The sequence below is a fragment of the Octodon degus genome, unplaced genomic scaffold (genome assembly GCF_000260255.1).
Source record: "Octodon degus isolate 3935 unplaced genomic scaffold, OctDeg1.0 scaffold00072, whole genome shotgun sequence".
Taxonomy (NCBI): domain Eukaryota; kingdom Metazoa; phylum Chordata; class Mammalia; order Rodentia; family Octodontidae; genus Octodon; species Octodon degus.
Genome location: NW_004524648.1, coordinates 698,591 through 712,756, shown reverse-complemented (window position 1 = coordinate 712,756; position 14,166 = coordinate 698,591). Strand labels below are relative to the sequence as shown.

General features: G+C 37.7%; 1 protein-coding gene and 1 non-coding gene across 7 annotated transcripts in view; one reads left to right on the top strand and one right to left on the bottom strand.

Annotated features, from left to right (window-relative positions):
• The window catches only part of Pafah1b1 (platelet activating factor acetylhydrolase 1b regulatory subunit 1), an 83,718-nt gene that overhangs the window by 6,250 nt on the left and 63,302 nt on the right, over window positions 1-14,166 (top strand). For 3 of the 6 annotated variants that reach the window (XM_023719889.1, XM_023719888.1, XM_023719890.1), the window contains one exon: window positions 12,858-13,051. The exons of 2 other annotated variants lie outside the window; for them this stretch is intronic. The gene's annotated coding sequence lies outside the window, so the exon portion shown is untranslated. Of the gene's footprint in view, window positions 1-10,761; window positions 10,778-12,857; window positions 13,052-14,166 lie in introns of those variants that run through there. One more of the 6 variants, XM_023719891.1, reaches the window with a different exon arrangement.
• On the bottom strand, window positions 7,389-7,493 carry LOC111817859. Its single transcript, XR_002821962.1, has one exon. It is a non-coding gene; the product is annotated as a U6 spliceosomal RNA (small nuclear RNA).

Genomic DNA, 14,166 nt, shown 5'->3' with positions numbered 1-14,166 from the left:
CAAGGTCTTATTCCTGAATTCAGGTGCTTAAATGATCCTATGCTTCAGCCTCCTGAGTAGATGGAACTTTAGGCAGCTCACTGTGGCTGGCTACTACAGAAGGGATTTTGTTGTTGTGTTTGTTAGCTACTTCATTTTTAAAATTTTTTTTCCTGTATTTTTTAGGGAAGGATCTACAGGGTGTTCAGGGTCTCACTACTAGATAGGACTTGTAGTGATTCTCCTGTTTACAGCCTCCTAAGTGCTGAGATTACAGGTGTGTGCTACCATGTCCAGTCTCCATTGCCATCTCAGTGTGCCCGGGGGCAGAGCCAGCAGGGCAGGCCCGGGGATTGAACCCCCGACTCCTGCTGTTAACCACTTCAGGTTGAACCTTGAGCATATACTCCTAGCTTTTTTTTTTAATCTTGAGACAAAGTCTCATAAAGTTGCCTGGGCTGGGTCAAAATTGTGATGTTCCTGCCTCCGCCTCCCTGGTGCTGAGATTAAGGCATGAACCACCATGCCTGGCTTCTGTTTGAAATTTTTATCATTAATATAAAAATCTTTTTGCTTTCTCTCTTACTTATTTATGTACTGGTGGCTATCAAATCATGGCCTTGCATATATGTTAGCAAGCACTCTGTTACTGAGCTACATGCCCAGCCTTCCCTTTCTTTTAGTATGTGTGCTGCCAAAGCAAGCACTCCTTTTTCTTTTGAAAAAATAAACTTAGGCTGGGAGTGGCGGCACACACTTGTAATCCCAGGTACTCAGCTGCTTGGGAGGCTGAAGCAAAAAGATCCCAAGTGTAAAAGCCAGACGGGTGATTTAGAAGTGCTGTCTCAGAATTTTTTTTTTAGAGGGGGGCTGGGCCTGTAGTTGTTAGAACACTTACCTCAGAAACAAAACCTTTGTATTTTGGAATAAATATGCTGAGGCAAGGATTGTGGGGAAAGTTCTTTAAAAAAAAAAAAAAAAGATTTTGGGCCGGGGATATAGCTCAGTAGAATAAGGGCTTAAGGGCTTGAGTTCAGTCCCTGGTTCCACTAAATAAATAAATAGATAAATAGATTTCAAAAATTTTATTGTTGATTTAATAGTATTAATCACAGAAGAGAATTAAGATTCCTGATTAAATATATTACACTGTCCAGGCAATGGTTATTTATAAAACTTGATTCAGTATTGTCTTGACCATAATTAAAGAGGGTATCGTCTTTTGCCCTTCCAGAGAGTAAATGTGATACAGCTCATGTGCAACTTCTTACAATTCTAGCGTGGTCTTTCTCCAGTGTCTCCTCTTGGAGTTATACCTGATTTTATTACCATTCATCCAATTCCACTAAGGAATGGGATGATCCTGCTTTTACTTCTTGGCCTGGAATCATTTGATGCTGAGTCTTGTGAGAAGACACAATTAGGGTAGAAGGTGAGAGCATGTACTTGATGGCAGACTAAGCAGAAGAGCTGTGGGGAAAGTTATTAATACCTAATTTTCGGTATTTTAAACATCTTAAATGTCTGTGGTACATTTGTCAAAATTAACTAATTTTGGTATATTACTGTTATCTAAACGTCAAACTATTTGGATTTCACTCATTCTTCCCTTTATATCTTGTTTTCTTCTGTTCTAGGTCCAATGTAAGGTACCATGTTTCATGTGGTTGTTATACTGTCCTAGTTTTCTGGTCTGTGATAGGTTATCAGTCTTGTTTTTTGTATTGCTAATAGTATCAAGTAGGACTGGTCAAATGCTTTATAGAATGACTTACAGCCTGTTTTTTGTTTTTGTTTTTATAATATGATTACACTGAGTCCAGGTTTTAGGAAAAATGCTACAGAGGTGAAAGTGCACTTATTACAGCATATTGGAGGCTGTCAGCAGATAGTACAGGTTTTTGCTTCAGTGATAATGGAAGCCAAAACTGAGATATTCAAAGTTTACAGGAAAAAAGCTTTAATTAAGAACTAAAAGAAAATAAAGCAAACCACAGCTGTCATAGATGATGTTTGGTAGACGATCAGGCTGGCCTTCTACCAAAGAAAAATAAGATGTGATGGGAAAAAGGCTTCAGTTTGAGAAACTGAAGGGGGCACAGATCTGAAGAGGTGGCTGCGTTGAACTGATCCACTAATAAAATAGGCCAGTTTTAGGGGATGTGTTGGACTAGGGTCTGGGTAATTGTCATCTTAGATCATTATCTTAGTCCTACTTTCCTACCTCCAGAGGAATCCATATGACTTGATTTGGGTGCAGTTTGGTTCCCTAAGATGGTTGTCTTTGTTTGGAGCAGTCTCAGTCATGTGAGGTACTGCTAAAATCCAGGGTGACCTGAGGTTTCAGGCAATGAAGGCATCTGGTTGTAGCTGAATGTTCCTGTAAATCTTTTATCTTGATGTTTTGGAAAGTGAATGAGATTGGGTAGGTAAATTTAGGGCTAATGAATATTATTGTGCCAGCTTTTATCTGGACACCTCCTAACATGTCTATATGCAGAGCTGAGGAAGGAATTTGACCCAGTTTTACAAAATGAAGGTAAAGCTTGTACTGCTTTAGTTACCTATTGGGCACCTGGAGGTCCAAGTGAAGAATCACTTTTTTGTGTGTGTGATAAATTCATGCTTTGGTATTTGATAGCATTGACATTTTTTAAAAATTTAATTTATTTTGGTACTGGAAATTAAACTCAGCACCTTGCACTTTGCCAGGAACTTGTGCCACTGAACTCCATCCTCAGCTGTCCCCCGCTCCCCCGTTTTTTTTTGTTTTTGAGATAGGTTCTCCTTTTGTATTTCACACTGGCTTTGAACTCATAGGGCAGCCCAGGCTGGCCTCTTAACTCAGCAATCTTCCAGCCTCAGCCTCCTGAGTGCTGAGATTATAGGTGTAAGCCATGACACCTGATTTAATTTCTTTTTAAAAAATGTTTGAACATATAGAATAAAGATGAGTGGGTTTTTTTTTTTTTTTTTTTAAATCACAGTGTCTTGATATTGTGGTCCAGTTGAGTAGCTGGGACTACAGTTAGGTACCACTGTATCTGACTGGAAGCTACATTGAAGTACGTTTGTATTGCTGTAGAAATTAGTGAGAGTATGCCTTTCCTCAGTACTTTGGAGGTTGAGGAAGGATCACTGCAAATTTGTGGCCAGCCTAAACTGCACAGTAAGATCCTGTCTCAAAAAAATAATACATGTGTATGCATATCTATCTATCTATCTATATATATATATGTAGAGAGAGAGAGAGACAGACAGACAGACAGATTTGCCATCTAGACTGATGTTGAACTGCAATTTTGGAGAAGAGCTTCCCATTTTGGGACTTGTCTAGAGGGAAACTGCTATGATCTGAGGAGCTAAGCAAATAGGGTATCTTGTTTATTAGTTCTGTGTTAGTATGTGAATTTATTCTTTTTTACCTTTTTCTCAAAATAAGTTTTAAATACTGTCAGAAAACAAAATATTGTTACTTATAACTCTTACTGTAAAAACAAATAGTAGATCCATGTCCTGAAAGAGGTATTTATTTTACCTTAAGGAGAAGTTGTAGTTTGACAGCAAGACAATTCTTGAGAATCACAATTTTTGTATATTTGTTCTTCTGTTTTGCCCTTCACTGTAGCATTTAGAGAATTTCATTTGGGTTTCTACTTTTTCAGTGGAAATACAGATTGAAAGAATGAATTTGAGGAAAATTAATTTAGAATGTGTAAAGTTAGTTGGATATGAGCAGTAAAGGGGAAAGAAAGAAAAATATGAAATTGATTTGAGAGGATGGGGTACTATCAAGGAGATGAACATTATGATGAGATAAGAAATAGGATCAAAGTTGGAGAAAGTTGTTTGGGCTATGGTTTGTGTGTGTGTTGTAATGGGATATCTAAACATTAGGTATATTGGTGTTTGATATGTCTAGCTATTGTAATTGATAGGATTTTTAGGGCCAGCCAAATAAATAGTTCAGCAGATTAAAGCACCTGCTTAGGCAGACCTGTGGCCTGCTGTACTAGCCCTGCCCCTGGGAGTGATTGAGACTGGGCGTGGTGGTGCCTGCCTGTAATCTCAGCACTTGGAAGGCTGTAAACAGGAGAATCACTAGGAGTCTGATCTACGCAGTGAGACCCTGTACACGCTGTATATGCTGTCCTAAATAAAAAAAGAAAGGATTTTTATAATAGCTTATCATCTCAATGAGGCATTCAAAAAATTTTTTTTTTCTGTGTTTAGAACAGAGTCTGCAGGGTCTCATTACACAGATCGGACTGGAAGTGATTCTCCTGTTTACACCCTCCCAAATGCTTGGATTACAGGCATGTGCCTGCCACCATGCCCAGTCTCAATCGCCGGCTCAGCGTGTTGGCATGCTGGTATCGCCACTGTGTTCTGCCTAAGCAGGCACTTTAGTCCGCTGAGCTATCAGGCTAGCCCTAAAACTTCTTTTTTCATCAAAATGTATTCAGTGCAGTACTTTGTTTATAGGAATCTGCAATACAGTACTCAAAGGTGCTTCAGATAGAGGTGATAGCTGGGGTAGAATCATAAAGGTTATGAAACAGGGAAGGCATGCATTACAAAGGGCTGCCATGTGGGCAAACAAGGTGAGGCTTGATTAGAAGTGAAACTTGGTGAGTGACGTTAGGAGATTAGGCTGGATAGTGTGCCTAACAGCCCGGACTTTGTATCTTAAGTATGTGGCTTTAGCTTCCAGCTCTGCTGTTTACATGTCTGCATTATATTGGGTTAGATTGTTGTAAAGAGTAAAATGAATCTTTGAAACACTTAAAATAGTGCCCAATATATAGTAAGTGCTATATTTGTTTGTTAAAAAAAAAGCTAGTGAAGGTGGTCTCACTACTGCCAGTAAGACTAGGGCCTTCACACTGAGCTACATACCTGGCCCCTTTAGGTTTTTTTTTTTTTTTGGTGAGACAGGGTCTTGCCTTGTAGTACAGGCTGGAGTACTCCTGCCTCAGCCTCCTATGCTGGGCTTACAGGGATGTGCCATGTAATCCCAGCTTCTTTAATGAGCTTTGGATCTCATATGTAATCTATGCTAGTGATATGTTTGATGCCTTGGAGGTGTATTATATTTCCATAAAATGTGAACTAAGGTATGAGGTAATTTTAATCTGTATTTATAATTTTTTTGCAATTTTCTTGATGGTTGGAGATAATTTATGTTTAAGAATATACTATTTTATAGAAAACACAATTTAGTTCAAGTCCAAAGAGCCAGAAAACTTTAATAGTAGTTTATTGTGTGTTGTATCTTTATTTTGAGATGTCAGATTACAGTTGTTACATTGGTAATACTGAAAATTTTTGATGGGGTAAATCATTAAAGACAAAGTTTGTTACTATGTTATATCTTTTAAAAAATTATGTATTTATTTGGCACGTGATCTCACTGCACAGCTTAGACTTGAGTGATTGTCATGTCTCAGCCTCTTCAGCGCTGGGATTATAATCTTGGTTGCTGGCTGGGCGTGGGCTGGCATGGCATGTGGAACTGGGGATTGAATCCCAGGCAGGACCTTGCGCTTGCCAGGCAGGTGCTTAGACCACTAAGCTTTCTCCCTGGCCTGTAGCCAGTTTTTTTTTTTTTTTTTTTTTTTAATTTATTTGTTTTATTTATTTGTGTGTGTGTGTGGCCAGCTCAGCCCGCCTGGGGGCGGGGCTGGCTGGCATGTGGTGCTGGGGGATTGAACCTTGGTCCATGTGCTTTGCTAAGCTTGTTCTAAGTAGGTGCTTTAGACCACAGAGCCATCTCACCAGCCCCCTGTATCCAGTTTTTAAGTTAAATTTTGACATTTTCATCACTTAGTATACTCTTCAGATAAATCTTAGATCTCTATTTCTAGATTTGTCAGTTTTAAAATTTAAAAAATAATTTTTCTTGTTGCCTTGTTTTTAAGACAAGGTCTCACTGTGTGTGTAGTTTAGAAGGCCTTTAACTCACTAAGAAGCCCCTTGAATTCATAATGATTCTTTTGCCTCAGCTTTCTGAGTGCTGGGGTTATAGGGATGGCTTTTGTTTTATTTGTTTGTTTCTTTTCTTTTCTTTTTTTTTTGCGGAACCTGGGATTGAACTCAGGCCGTTGCGCTTGCCAGGGAATCGCTTATTCCACTGAGCCATCTCCCCGGCCCCCTGTTTCTATTTTTGAGAAATGGTTTTACTATAGCTCAGACTGAGCTTGAATTTCTTATGTAGTTCAGTCAGGCCTCGAACTCAGGGCAATTCCCCTGCCGCTGTCAGCCTCCTGAGTGCTAAGCTTACTGGTGTGTGTTACCATGCTCACCTTCAGCTTTTAAAATGTATTGCCATTCAGTTTTATAAAAGGGGGGAAAAACTTAATTGAAACTGGCAATATGAGTTTTTGTCAATTTTCTCTAGATTGTTAAAATGATGAAATTGATAGAAAATACAGTATATGTAAATAGTGTTTTAAGTCTGTGTTCTGAGTTGTGATATGTGTTGTATATGATACTTGTCACACAGGCTATTGCAGGGCTTATCAGATCTCCACATTAAAGACATTAGAGTGCAGATACTTAAACTGAATCTTGAAGAATGACTAATTTGAACTTGGTGCAGTGGCACTCATATGTAACCATAGCAGCTCGGAATACTGAGGCCGGAGGATTCAATCAAGTTTAGCGGGCAATTTAGACCCTATTTTAAAGTAAAAGAAAATGTAAAAAGGACTGAGAACATAGCTCAGTGCTTCCTAGGTTCAAGCCTTAATGCTGTATCCAACAACCTCAATGCTGTATCCCCCCAAAAAAGGAAAGAAATAAAAAAGATCATATAATTGGAGCAGACATAGGAAATGGTCATCTGTAGTAATAATATCAATGTACTCATGACTCAAAAGCATGAGAGACTCACATATATGCTGATAAGTATGTAGTTTGGCAGAGAGGATTTTAACATATGAGGAAAGGCATGTTGGTAAAATTTGTACATTATATTTTATGTAAGTTGCAGTAGCCAATTTGGAAGTCATTGAACAAGTTCAAGCAAAAGCAGGCATTATGACCAGTTTTGTATTTTAGATTATGTGGGTAGCAGTGAGAAATACAGATTTGGGGGTTTGGAGGTCACTTAGACTTTCTCAGGAAAGAATGATTAATGCTTAAATAAGACAGTGGCAGTGTAGATTGTTGGCTGGAGAAAAGTTTAGGAAGTAAAATTGTGAACGAGTACTATGAAGGTGAGAGGGAAATTTAGACAATTCAGATTTATAGCTCAAATAAATGAAATTGAGAAACTGGCTGCCATTATTTGTAGTAGAGAATAAGAGGAAGAGCTGCACAAGATATTACATAAAGCAGCCAGGTGAAATTTTCTGAACCATTTTCAAGTCACTTTCTTGCCAAAAATTAGTCACAAGCTTTTTGTTATTATCTTTTTAAGCTTCACAAGTTTATGTCATCCTTGCTCAGGGCACATGCTAATCTTCTCTGTATCATTCCAGTTTTAGTATATGTGCTGTCAAAGTGAGCATGGTTTTTATTATCTTTAATGAGCTCTGTAAATGAAAATGCAAAAGGCACAATAGCAAAATGTGGTAGTTAAGAGATGCTAGTTTAATCCTTTTAAAGGGGCACTCAAAGGACATCTTTTTCAGTTTTTTCCTGCCTATCATGTCTCCTTTAATTCATTCTTAGGAAGGTACTGTACTTTCTGTTTATATGCTGCTTTTACTCTGTATCTCTTCCTTGTCTATCTTTAAAATCTATACACTAGATTCTCTTCCAGATAGCATTTGTAGTTTTTTTGTCTAGAAGAAATTTTCCTCTGAATTCATGTTATAGTAACTACTTTTTCTCTTGTTACATAACTCATATAAAATCTGATGTAGCAAATGGGTTAATGCATTTTAAAAGCCTAGTACTACAGCACCTAGTGTGGAGTACTTAGTAATTGTGGCTCTGATTATGTTGATAATAAATAATAGCAAGTTTACTTTTTACTTTTTTTGTGATGGCAAAACTGATTTGTGTTCTATGTGTGGATGCTAGGAAAACAATATCTTATTTTGGTTATGTTTGTAAAAGTAGAATTAATTGTTTTTGTGCTACTTGACTATTCCTGAGGGCAGGAAACCTGTAGGTTTATTTCTCAGTCTTAGGAATCCAACTCAGAGCCTCACAAAGTAAGGCAAGTACAGTACCACCAACCTGCATCTCCAGACAACCCCTTGACATTATTTCATTAAGGACTGGCAGATATAGCTCAGTGGCACAGTGCCTGCCTTGTAAGCACAAGGTCCTGAGTTCAATTCCTAGTACACCCCCCAAAAAAAACCCCACCCCATTATTTTATTAGGTCTCACTACAATTAGTTGAGGCAGCTGCTGCTGCTGCTGCCTTTTGTGTGTGTGTGTGTGTGTGTGTGTGTGTGTGTGGTACCAGGGATTGAACTCAGGATCTTGCGCTTGCCAGTCAAGCACTTATTCTACTGAGCCATCGCACACCCAGAGGTGGGGCGGGTGCAGCATGTGGTGCCAGGGATTGAACCCCATCCCTGTGCTTGCCTAAGCAGGTACTTAGTCCAAGCTGAGACAAGAAGATCACAAGTTTCAGCCCTTGTCACTAGCCCTAGTTTTTTTTTTTTTTTTTTGGCAGAACCAGGGATCGAACTCAGGCCCTTGTGCTTGCCAGGGAAGTGCTTATTCCACTGAGCCATCTCCCTGACCCCCACTAGCCCTAGTTGAGGCAGCTTTTATCCCATTTTATAAATGGGTAAATGGGCTTTAAGTTTGAAATTTTGCCCAAAGCCACACAGTTGGTACATGGCCATGTTTTTGTTTTTGTGGTACTGCGATCAAACCTTACATGTAAAGCAAGTGCTCTGCCACTGGGCTATATCCCCAGTCCGCACTATGGTATTTGATCCTTGGCTGTACAGCTCCAAAATTCTACATAACAGGCCTTCAAAAAAGACTTAATTTGTGCAGTGTTTTCACATCATTTTCATAACTTGTTACCTGTTAGAGGATCTATCATGGGGCCCTCAGTAAGAAAGATGCTTTGCTTACCTGCCTACCTGCCCTCCTTCCCTCCCTCTCTACCATCCCCCATTGAACCTAGGGAATGCTGAGCTACATCACAGCTTCTTCCTCTTCACTTCCTCCTTAACAATATTGAGGATTGAACCTAGGGCCTTTGCACCGAGCTACATCTCCAACCCTTTTTTCATTTCATTTCATTTTTTTGAGACAGGGTCTTGCTAAGTTGGCCAAGTTACTCAGGTGGGGCTGAAACTTGTGATCTTTTTGTCTCGGCTTCCCAGAGTCCTGAGATTACCACAACCATGCCAAGCAATTTTTTTCTTTTAAATTTTATTTTACCTATTGGTATATATGTTATATGGATATGACAAAATAATCCATTTAACAACTACTGAAATTTAGAGATGTTAACATTTTGTCACAGTTGGTTCAGAGTTTTCTTTTTTAAATATGGCATTATTACAGTTATAATTGAATATTTTGTTATTCTTTTCAAGCCCATTCTCTTCCTTTTTTCCAGTATCAAATTTCCTCTTGGGGCTGGTGAGATAGCTCAGTGGTCTAAAGCACCTACTTAGAACAAGCTTAGCAAAGCACAGGGACCGTGGTTCAATCCCCCAGCACCACATGCCAGCTAGCCCTGCCCCCTGGTGGGCTGAGCTGGCCACACACACACACACACACACACACACACACACAGAAAGAAATTTTTAAAAAAAATTTCCTCTTAAAGTTTATGTCCCTTTGTTCCATGTTTTTACACTTAAACTGAACATGCATGTATCCATGAACAATGTATGATGTTTATAGATTGTTAGAATTTTGTGAATGTTACCATACTTGTATTATGCTGCTTTTCTTTGGCCTAACAAGATGTTTTTTAGTTATTTCATTATGTATGTATAGTTTTTTTTTTGTCCTCAGATATCATTTATTATCCGTTGCGTTATCCTCACTTATGTACGTATAGTTTATTGTGATCTGTTAATTCATTAAATGATTATACCATAGTTTTTATATCTAGACTGCAGAAATAGAATTTAGGTTGTTCATAACTTTTAAGTGTTACAGGGGGTAATTGCCCTGAACATGGGAACTTATTTGAGATGATTTGTTTTTGCAGTGCAGAATTTATCTTCATGTTAATGAAATAAAATAGTTGTAATTGTTAGGATTTGCTTTAAGTGAACAGCATGGATAATGTTTGCATCAGTGTTATACTATAACTTCTTCCCCTCCCAATTTTTTTATTTTTTTATTTTTTTTTATTTTTTTAGTATCTTTTTGAGACAAGGTCTCACTATGCAGTTCAGTCAGGCCTTGAGCTCACTTTGTAGCCCAGGCTGGTCTTACACTCACAAGGATCCTCCTGCCTCAGTCTCCTGAATGCTGGGATTACAGGCATGCACCACAATGCCTGGCCATAAATTCTTTTATTCAGGGTGATTCTCCTGCCTCAGCTTCTTGCGTGTTCAAGTATACAACACCATGCTCATCTTTTTTTGTTTTCTTAAAGTTTTTTAACCATTCTAACCTGTACTTATTTTTCATTATATAGTTAAGGATTATATTTTGGCAGCCTGTAGGCCAGATTCAGTTTGTAAATGTATGTCTCTTGGCTTTGTCAAATAACAGAAAAGCGAATTTTTTAGAAATTATTTTGCGTAGTCTCTATTATCATATTTTAGTGTAGTTGGTTGTTACAGGGTCTCCCTACGCATTGTGGACTCAGAGTGATCCTCCTGTTTTCAGCCTCGCCAGTGCTGGGATTACAGGTGTGTCCCACTATGCCCAGACTTTGTCGCCTCAACCCACCCTAGGGTTGGGGCTGGTGCAGCATGTGATGTCTGGGATTGAACCAAGGACCTTGAGCTTGCCTAAGCAGTCGCCTTTGTCCTCTGAGCTATCTCACTGGCTCCCCCCCCATGCTTTTTAATGTTGCTTTTTTTTTGAAATTGAGCTACTTTGTAGTCCAGGCTTGGCCTTGAATTTATAATCTTCTTGCCTCAGCTTCCAAGTGCTGGGATTATCAGTGTGTGTTACCATTCCTGGTTTATATTACTAGTTTTTTTTTTTCTTTTTTTTTAGTATCAACAATTCTCTATGAATGCGTCTATCAAAAATGGGAAAAGTATAGACTGCTGTGATAGTGAAGAAAAGTAGAAAAGAATCTCTTTCTTTGTGAGTGAAGAATATTTTAACTACTATATAAACAAAATTAGTCCAAGGGCCAGAGAGATAACTCAGAGGCATAAACACTTACCTGGTAAGTGCAAGGTCCCGAGTTCAATCCCCAGCCTCACATGCTGTGCAGGCCCTGAATGGCCTGGAACCAGGTGAGGTGGCTTACACTTGTAATGCCAACCAGCACTCAGGAGGTTGAGATAGGATTGCTGCTAGTTCAAGACCAACCTGGGGGCTTTAACAGTGAGCACAAGGCCAAGCTGAACTGCATAGCGAGATACTATCTCAAAAAAAAAAAAAAAAGTCTGATGGGAAAAAAAAATCGGTCTTGCCTCTTTTACTTGTTTATATCACTTGCATTGTTCTCTATAGACTTTAGTGATTACTACATTTTTATGTAGGAAACTATAAGGACTGGCTGTCCAGTTGCACAATTGAAGGTTTAAAAAATGTGAAAACAGCTTATAACTCATTAAATTCTGTGCGAAAGCAAGACATTTGCATATTTTATGTTACATACACCCTTGTTCCAGAAATATTTTAAGCAGAGGAATTGAAAATTTAAAATCTGAACCACCCAGTTTATCAAAACTATATTCATCAAGTAGCTTTTTCAGAGGTTGCAAATAAATGGTTTAAGATTTAGATAAAAAATGTTTTTGTCTAACTGCTTAGTAAAGGGGAATTGGTTGATTTGAGTACTAGATATCAAACCCAATGATAAGCATAGGCTGTACTGCTGAAGTATATCCCTAACTCCAGTGATTTTAAAAAATGAAATATTAGAGAACTAGAATTCTACCACTTTTTTTTTTCTTAACCTGATTCACATTTTTACGCAGCTTGTTAGACCTTGTATTTCATTTGTAACCCCTCACTTAAGGAATCTTACAAGAATATGTAGAACTACAAAATATTACAGATTAAAAGGGGGGGGGAAGGGCAGGTTTAGTGGTACAAGCCTGAAATCCCAGCACTTGGGAAGTTGAGACAGGAAGATAGCTGTGAGTTTAAGGCCAGCCTGTACTACATAGATAGGCCCTGGCTATGAAAATTTAAATCCTACACATGAATGGTCTGTGAAAGATGTGTCGCACATCCATATGTTAGGTACTTGCTAAGAAGCTTAATCTCAGTACATATCAAAAAGTGAATAAGAAAAAAATGAAAAAAGTGAGTACAGTCCCTGTTTATCTTAGAATTAAACAAGGAATAATATACAATGTAATCCTCCAAAAAGGAAAAAAAGGGGGGGATACAGCAATAAAGGGGAGAATAAGTGGAGTCAGGATCTAGACTCCAGAGGTATTTTATAATTTGTTACAGAGAAAGCACAGATTTAACTCTGAGCTTTCTGGTTATCAACAGGAGAAAAAAATGATACCACACTTTTCATTGGGTTCCTCATAAAGATTATAATGTATATTATTTCTTGTTTAACATTCTAAGGTAAATAGGGACTGTACTCACTTTTGCTATGTACTATTAAGCTTCTTTAACATTTGGATGTGTCATACATCTTTCACAGACCATTCATGTGTAGGATTTAAATTCTCATGTGACAACCTAGTTTTACCCAAAATAGAATTTGTGTAAGTGCCTATAGGCTGAAACTCGTAGAAAAAAACAATTTTGTATCTGCTAAATTCTTGTCTTTCTCCTTCTTTATAGTTTGAAGGTGGGCAGAGCAAGTTCTTCAGTTTCCAGAAATAGTAAAGCCATTATAAAAGAGACTTAAAGAGGGTATAAGAATGCAACCCTATTTTTGTGCTGCTGGAAATTAACTACTGTACTTCAAGAGAAGACTGTTCCCATGCATGGATCAGGACTCATGCTGGTTTTCAGCATAGATTAAATCTAAGGAGGTATGGATTTCATTCATATCTGTGATAGATATGACTGTGTTCCTTCTCTTTATGTGGAAGATTGACCTTTATTCAGAAACAAGTATGATTTTGACCTACCCTAGAACTCCAGTTTTTTGTTTTTGTATCTTCGCTGCTGACTTTCTTGAATTCGGAGTTGAAATTACAGTTATTTACTTTCTGATGACTGCCCTTTATGTTTCTTAGTTTGCCATTTCTAGCTTTATCTTTTTAGCAATTCTGTATTTTTCCAGCTGCTTAAAATTCTGCATTTAGGTATTTTGTCATGTTGTATTTAACATACTATGTTTTCTTCTTCCAAAGCTGCCTCAAATTACTAGTCATTTCTACTTCTTTTTTAGCCTTTTGATTTATAATGCTAACTTGGTCAATCCTCAGCTTATGTTATGTTCTCTTTATTATCTCCTTTTCCATCCCTGCATTCTTAACTCCTAAACTTCATTGTGTGTTCTTTCAGTGGACTGCATTTTAATTTTAATTTGCAACCTCATAGCACAGCTTAGAAGGATAGAAATCAATGAATAGATATGTTTAACGGACATCTTCAACTGCTTTTGCTTTGTACGTTTCTTTTGGGAAGGGACTCTATTGCTTTAATATCACATGTTGTTTTCTTTCTTTTTTTTTTTTTTTTTCATTTTTAAAATAATTTTATTGAGACCCAAATAGCAATGAGACAGTTTCAAAACCAATTAGTAGAATAGCCTCAATAATTAATACATTACATATTGTTGTTTTCTCAGTGGATATTCGTAGTACAAGATGCAGCCATGATTTCCTGTCCACAAACACTACTACTAGTATAAATCTTTCTATTCATTGAATTAAGAGAAAGTAGCTGTATATCTATCCTATTTTGTTTTTTTTCTTTCTTTTCAAAGTTTTATTGATAAACATACAGCAATGAGACAGTTTCAAATCAAATCGAAAGTACAGTTTCAACAAATAATACAGTGCATATATTCTTCTTAGTGGTTAATAGCTGTACAAGATGTAGATTTGTGATCCTACTTACAAACACCATTAGAAAAAATCATTCTATTCATTAAGAGAATGCAACTATATATCTATCCTAACCACTTTGAATACACAGA